Below are 8,364 nucleotides of genomic sequence, written 5' to 3'. Positions count from 1 at the left end.
AGGAATGACCCAAAAGAGAAATTAAAATGGATGATTCAAGGGAGAAAGAGCAGTATATCTGAGGATGTGAGAGGAGGTGGCATCAAGAGGACAACTGAAACCTGCCCCACAATAACGTGATGAACATTTCACCCACACTAATGGGAACGAATACAGAGATTAAGATAGGTTCACACTTTACAGTCGAAGCCAATGCTCAATCTTTCCTGGTTGCTTTTATTTTCTTAATGAAATAAAGTCTAAGAGAGTGAAGATAAAAAAAAAGAATTGTAGGAATGACCCAAAAGAGAAATTAAAATGGATGATTCAAGGGAGAAAGAGCAGTATATCTGAGGATGTGAGAGGAGGTGGCATCAAGAGGACAACTGAAACCTGCCCCACAATAACGTGATGAACATTTCACCCACACTAATGGGAACGAATACAGAGATTAAGATAGGTTCACACTTTACAGTCGAAGCCAATGCTCAATCTTTCCTGGTTGCTTTTATTTTCTTAATGAAATAAAGTCTAAGAGAGTGAAGATAAAAAAAAGAATTGTAAAAAGCTTGAGAATAGAGCAGGAAGGCAGAAATAATCTCTAGGTGAGTAAGAAAATGAATGGTTTATGGATTTACAGTATGGTTATTAACAGCATGAAGGATGATTTGGGTTATGATTATGAACTTAAAGTGAAAGAAGGAAGTATGACTATGTTTTTCTCTAGTTGTGCTCAGCTATGGATGGAATTACACATAAAGAATAGACAGATCATTGGTTTTAGGTAGGGTTATGGATTAATCATAAGAATAAAACAAATGAGAAATGTATAGAGGATTGAGAATATAGACAAAAAGGTAATTATAATGAACGAACATAAGATTTAAGTTAAGCACAGAGAAAAGACATAGGGAAGGTGGGAGAGAGAGGGTGATGCTGGTGAGAGCAAATAATTTGGGGGTTTAGGGAATGATTAGGAAGGATTTGGGGTAGTATTGAAGAGAAGGACTATATAAAGACTATATAGGAGTTGTAATTATTGGTATTGACAAGGTCATAGTAGTGAGTGGCTGAGGACAATGCAAAGGATCATTGGTAGGAGGTCCAGGAACCCAAAGGTCAGGGAGTTAAAAGGATCATCTACATGGATATTAAAATCAACCAAAAAAATGTAACAGGAGTACTGCTGGAGAGCATGGCAATGATCAAAAGAGCCCGTGATCCTTACTGAAAGAATAAGGAGGGATGACCTGACCTCAAGAATTAGAGACAGATGACCGTAGCAAGGACAGAGAATGGGTGACACAAACTGATGACACAAACTTGAAACCTGGGGACTTTGAGGGAAGAGAAAAGGAGAATGGATTGAAAGTGGCAAAGAGGAGCAGGGAGGATGCCTATCACTTCTCGAGGCCCAATTTGAGAAGAGAGTGGAAATGAAACTGGCCATCATTTAAGAAGATGGTACATAAGGAAAGTGTTCAGGGAAAACACAACAACAACAAAAAAGCCAAAACAGGTTTCCATTCAAGCCAGATGGTACAACAAGGGGTCACAGAAGAGACGGGGCTATGGAAGAATTTGTTAATAACCTACCATGAATTTCAGTGAGAAGAGATGGGAAGAGTGGACTATGAGGTCAGAAAAGGCACCAGGCAGCATTATAGCCTAAATAATGTAGGCATCTTGGATTTCTTCTGGTGTTTGGCATCGATTGGCCTAAGATTAGAGTCTAGTCTTAATATTTCGAAGGCAGAGGGTGGTGGCCAGGGATGAGCAGGAGTGGGAGGTCTTATAATGAACAGGGCTCCCTCTGGGCTCCCACTTTTCTCCTGTCACAAAAAAAAAAAAAAACACAGATTTCTGCAGGTTAGAGTCTTGCTGCTAGTGGAATTGATTTCTGTAGAAGGAAGCCTCCTGCCTGGCAGGTAAGCAGTCCTACTATGAGCACTATGGGCATCCAGCATCCTTTGACTGCAAATACAGGGGAATGGTCTTCCTTCAAGCACCTAGGCACCTTCTTGACTTCCGAAGGGGGCCCAGTGAAAGAAAGAACACAGTACGAACAAGAAAACTAGGAACTTGTTTGTATCATGAGTTTAACAAGCTTTTCCTCTTCTATTCCCTCATTATTATTTTCATCTGTGAAAGTCTAGAAAGTTGAGTGGCAGCTCTCTTTTTTCCTCATCCCTGGTGACCTTTATTATGAGTGTAGGAATGTACACCACCATGAAATTACGATTTAATAAAAATTCAGAGTACCTTTTGGAATTTATTATACCAGGATTATAATTTCAATTAGTTTTGACTGAACTTTTAATAAATATGTCTGTTGGAGTCAATTTTCACTCTCGAAATAGATATTAAGTACCCATCATATACTAGTCATGCAGCCACAAACTGGGATACACTGAAGGAACTCACAGTCTAATAAGATTATAATATTTGAAAAGATAATTTCATTTCCCTGATGATATGATGGAGCTACATACAAGAGTCTGTTGGGGGTAGAGAGGTAAGATAGGTAACTCAATTTGAGATGCTTTATTTGAAACTCTATAGCAAGTGTTCTCACACTGTTTTCTGTCCTGGCTCATTTGACAGATGCAATGTGTTCTTCTTCTATGGCAGTAGCTTTCTATTAGAATACTTTTCAGTTAAGTGTATGGAATGTGTCATTCAATAGGCAATGGATCAGAATGGCCAAGTGGAGAGTACCTAAGGGGGCTTAAATAGTTGGAAAAGCCTTCACTTCCAGATGAGTATCTTCCATTCAAGAGACATTTTTCTCCCACCCTGCGAGAATCTGCTTTGTAGGATAAGTAGTCTTAGTTAGAACTGGGAAAGTGCAGATTAAGGATATGGTTTGTGCAAAAAATAAGAGAAGCTGGGGGGCGGGCACAGGTTGGGAGGAGGCTGTGGCAAGACATGAGATGTGAGATACAGACAACAAAACATGCATTAAATGGCATGGTTAAGAAGGTTTGGATTAATTTTTCTGAAAATGGCATGATATAAATAGGCACAAATTCTCAAAAGCTCATTCTGGTCAAAGAGTACAAAGGCTCATTCTGGTCATAGAGTAAAGATGAATTAGAGAATGTTTAGACTAGAAATTGAAAGACTAGTTGAAGATATTGCCCATCCAAACAAGCAACAATAACAGACTAATGTAAGGCAGTGCTAACAGAAATTGAGAAAAAAGAATGGATTTGAAAACATAAAGGAAGGAGGTTGAGGGACTGATGGCTTGGACATGTGCTCACCGAAGAGAGGCACGGCAACTTACTATTTTTTTGAAGTTCTACTCTGTGTTTCATGTTAAGTACTCTTATTTGTGCTATCATTTACACAAATCTGAGAATTTAGTACTGTACCATTTTGACAGAAGAGAAAACTGAAGATCGAAGAATATATTTTACATGCCAAAGATGATCAATTATGTTGCATGAGTACTAGAATCAAGCTAGGTCTCTTTGGTTTCGAATTACACTCTTCTCTCTATCATATGATAATTCCTCCAAAATTACAACATAACAATAAGACTATCAGATTTCTAAGTTGGCCAGTTTAGGTAAATGGTGGAACCATCAATAAAAGCATGCAGGGCGCCTGGGTGGCTCAGTGGGTTAAAGCCTCTGCCTTTGGCTCAGGTCATGATCCCAGGGTCCTGGGATCCGGCCCCACATGGGGCTCTCTGCTCATCAGGGAGCCTGCTTCCCTTCCTCTCTTTCTCCGCCTGCCTCTCTGCCTACTTGTGATCTCTGTCTGTCAAATAAATAAATAAAATCTTAAAAAAATAAATAAATAAATAAAACAGGGCACCTGGGTGGCTCAGTCGGTTAATTGTCCAACTCTTGATTTCGGTTCAGGTCATGATCTCAGAGTGGTGAGATCCAGCCCTGTGTTGGACTCTGCTCAGTGGGGAGTCTGCTTGAAATTCTCTCTCTCTCCCTCTCTTCTCCCCCTTTCCCAGCATGCTTTTTCTCTCTCTAAATGAAAAATCAATAAATCTTAAAAAAATGTTTAAAATAATAAAAAATAACAATAATAATAATAAAATGTGTGGCTCAATCCTTAAGTGTCTGCCTTCAGCTCATGTCATGAGCCAGTGGTCCTGGGATCAAGCCCTGTATCAGGCTCCCTGCTCAGTGGGAAGCCTGCTTCTCCCTCTCCCACTCCTCCGCTTGTGTTCCCTCTCTCACTGTCTATCTCTCTCTGTCAAATAAATAAATAAAATCTTAAAAAATAAAATAAAATAAAATAATAACAACCTGACATTGAGATGAAAGTTAGAATAACTTTCCCAGAGGGCATTTGGGTAATATATATGGTAATGTAAATGTCCAAATGTAAATTTACTTTGATTCAGATATTTCATTTTTAGAAATTTGTCTTAAATATAAACATATGCACATAAACATGAACAAATATTTAGCTGTGTGATTTTAGCTCTTGTATGCTATATTAATAAATATATTTTATTTATATTTATATAATATTAATAAATATTAGAATATCACCATTTCAACAATGCTGATGAATTAATGGATCTAGGCATTGATCATCAATGGCGTTACATCAGAAAAAGACAAACAGCACAATGTTAGGTGCCCTCTGAGGGCAACACCATACTACCTATGAAATATTATTATTATTTTTAAATATTTTATCTATTTATTTGACAGAGAGAGAGAGATCACAAGTAGACAGAAAGACAGGCAGAGAGAGAGAGGGGGAAGCAGGCTCCCCGCTGAGCAGAGAGCCAGATGTGGGGAGCTCCATCCCAGGACCCTGGGATCATGACCTGAGCTGAAGGCAGAGGCTTAACCCACTGAGCCACCCAGGTGCCCCCACTTATGAAATATTATTGCCAAAATATGAAACCTGAATTCTGGATCTAATTACCTATTTCTAGGAAATACAGTTGATAGAGGTATATATCAAATGACACCAGTGATGATGCAATAAAATAATCCAGGACAGGACAAATAGTATAGATCCAGTGACCTATTTTTTCTTGTTCTTTTTCTTTTTTCCAACAAATAAATTGCAAGGAAATAGAGAGAGGGATGAAGAGGAATATACTGACTAAGGGAGACTTACTGGCCACCTGCAGTGCCTAGATCTTATCTGAATGTTGATTTAAATGATTTGGAGAGGGGAAGGGAAGGAGGGAGGGAAAAGATATCAAGGATTTTTGAACACTGCTTGAATATTTGATATTGGATAACAGGAAGAATAATTTGATTTTTTTGAGGTGCGATAACGGTGTTATGGTTATGTAAAAAAAAAAGAAAAAGGTAGAGTGGGGAATGGGTGAGGCTATCGATGAAATATGATTGACCAGAAGTTGACAATTGTTGAAGCTGAGTCATGGGTACATGGTGGTTCATTAAACCAATCTTGCTGAAAACAACTACTACAAACCTATTTAATAATGTGGTTTTGATTAAAAAATTAATGGCATACCCATGAGATTAAATAATATGCAAATATTAAAATGTCCATTATATTATATAGTCTGTAGAATGGTTAATAATATTCAGGCACTAAAATGTTCCTACAATATTAATAAATGTAAAAAAGTCACAAAGCAACATGCAGAGAATTATCTCATTCCCGTGCACAGAATGGAAATAAAAAGACCCCCCAAATACATAGTAATTATCTCTGAAAAAGAATTCTTGATTGTGAAGGGAAAGACATTGGAAGGGAACTTTAGGGACATTCTATATTTTTAGCTAAAAGATCTTTATATATTATTTTATTTATAGGTAATTTGATCAAGGACTTACTGTTTATCAGATGTTACTCTGGCACTTTACAACATTATGAAGGCTCTGTGAGATAACTGTATTTATTTTTAAGAGAAGCCAAGTATAGAAATTTTGAGACACTTGCCTAAATTAACTAGCTAGAAAGAGAGCCAGGATTCAAACCTGCAGTTTGATTCAAGAACCTTCACGCTTAGCCACTGCCTCTTGCGGAAAAATGGGGAGAAGCAGGGATAGAAAGTCCTAGAAGGAGAAAACAGATGGATGGAGGGAAAGCTCTGAGTACACACAGAGAGAAGACCCCATCCAGAGCAGGTGGGGGGCGGGGGGAGTCAAACAGTTGCAAATGTCTGTCAAGTAGGGGTTTCTAACTAACTAGAAAACTCTCCTCCCCCCACAAAAGGTCTAACACAGTTTTTTCAAATAGTTGAAGATTTTTCAGTTTTATTTTACAAACCATCTTTTTCCTTAGGAAAAAGAAATTTCTGTTTCCGTATACTAAATACAGAGGAAAATTACAGATTCCCTATTCCGTTCAATTGGTTCATCTGCTCGTGTACAATAGCACATTCTACTAGTTACTGTGCCTTTATTTTCCATTTTGATATTCATCCACAAAAGCAATGTTGAGCCTCTACTGTGTGCTTGGCTTAATGTTTAAATGTTCATGGTGAAAAAGACCTGTAAACATTCATATCCCCAGCTTTCATGAAGTTAATCAAGCCCAGGGATTCACAAAATTTTTCCATAAATAGTAAATATTTCAAGGCTTTGCAATTAATTCTCTATTACAACTAATTCAACTCTGCCATTGTAGCTGAAATAGGACAGACAATATATGAATGAAGAATGTGGCTGTTTTTTGACACAAACTTATTTACAAAAACAGGCAAGAAACTGGATTTAGCCTGAGAGACTTTTCTAGGTTGGCAGTGGAATTCTCTGTATCTTGAATTGTTCATGGTGAAAAAAGAATTGTGGAAGTGGCAATGGAAATTTAAGAGACTCTCTGTTTTATTGTTATGTGGCTCTAGTCCCCTGTTATTTGGGATTGAGATACAGTAACATACGTCTTTGTTTGCCCCAGACATTGCAAGTTAATGCCCATTATCCTGGTATAATAAACAGAGCTCCTCTTCTCACTCTGCAATTTTCCAGTTAGGATGGCAAAACTGTATAGTTATCCTAAGTTTAGGAGCTAGAACAATGATCTTCCTCAATAGGAAAAGGAATCAGATATCAGTTAAGGCAAAATTATGACAGGAAGATATAAAGGATGTTAAGTTCTTTACTGAAAAAGCTTCTCCAGAGGGCATATTTGGAAAGGACTGGGAAGGAGATCAGTTGAAATTCTTATCCAATGGTGTCTTAGTTCAGGATGCTGGAGCAAAACGCTATAAACTGGGTGGCTTATAAGTAATAGAAATGCATGGCTCACAGTTCTGGAGGTTGGAAGTCCAAGGTCAGGGCACGGTTAGGTTTTGATGGGAACTCCCTTCCAGGATGTGGACTGCTGGCTTCTCACTGTTTCCTTAGGTGGTGGGAAGACTGAGAGCTATCTTGGGGCACTCATCCCATTCCTGAAGTCTGCACTTTCATGACCTAATTACCTCCCAAAGGCCCCGCCGCCAAATACCATCCCCCTGGGGATTAGATTTCAATGTATGGATTTGGGGGGAAGACACAAATTTTCAGTCCATAACAAATGGTGTCTATGAAAAAGGAAGGAAATAGTTGGGGGTATGTAATGTAAACAAGAACAGTAAAGGAATAGAGCCTGGGAGAAGCATTAAAGATGCACTGTTTTTTGTTTTTTTGTTGTTTTGTTTTATTTGGATCATTAGTACAAACAGAACATTATTTATAACCTGTATATGCCTAAAAAAAAAAAAAAAGTCTAGCCTAAATACTTGCCTCCTCCTTACTCTGAAACAAGGCAAGTGGTCTTCTGGCAAAAGTCCATAGGGGAAGGGGAGGAACAGTCGAATGAGTCTATACCAAGAATATTTACCTTCCTATTTGCCAAATGTAGTTCATTTTCAAAAAACTAGAATTGAGATAAATATTCAAATTTAGAATGTTTATCCATACCAGATATTTTAAAGCTACACCCTTAAAAATGTTTCCTGTTGATTTTTTTTTTTTAAGATTTTATTTATTTATTTGACAGACAGAGATCACAAGCAGGCAGAGAGGCAGGCAGAGAGAGAGGTGGAGGCAGGCTCCCTGCGGAGCAAAGAGCCCGCGGGCCCAGGCACCCCGTGTTTCCTGGTGATTTTTAAGATCAGTATTTTCTCACAACCTGTTGCCTGGGCTCTCCGCCTGCAACCTCAGAGCTGCCCTCAGTAAGGTTTTCCTCTATTCCCTCCAGCAGGATTAGCCCTTCTATCTCCGCACTCCCCTAGGGCACTGTTCTGTCCGACCTACGCTTGGAAATCACACTTGGAAATCGATTGGCTGTGAAGAGCCTGATGCTTCAGTTGCAAGGTGAGCCCCCTTCCCAGCCGGAGGGAGGACCCTCCCGCACGCTCCTGTGGTTCTCTGTTTTTGTGAAAAGGACAAATATAGGATTTTTTAAACTGCAATTGGACAAGTCCTATCTTTTTTC

Source organism: Enhydra lutris, unplaced genomic scaffold (genome assembly GCF_002288905.1).
Source record: "Enhydra lutris kenyoni isolate GAN:26980312 unplaced genomic scaffold, ASM228890v2 scaffoldscaffold40, whole genome shotgun sequence".
Classification (NCBI taxonomy): domain Eukaryota; kingdom Metazoa; phylum Chordata; class Mammalia; order Carnivora; family Mustelidae; genus Enhydra; species Enhydra lutris.
The sequence above is the reverse complement of the archived record's forward strand: the minus strand, read 5'-3'. Positions refer to the sequence as shown.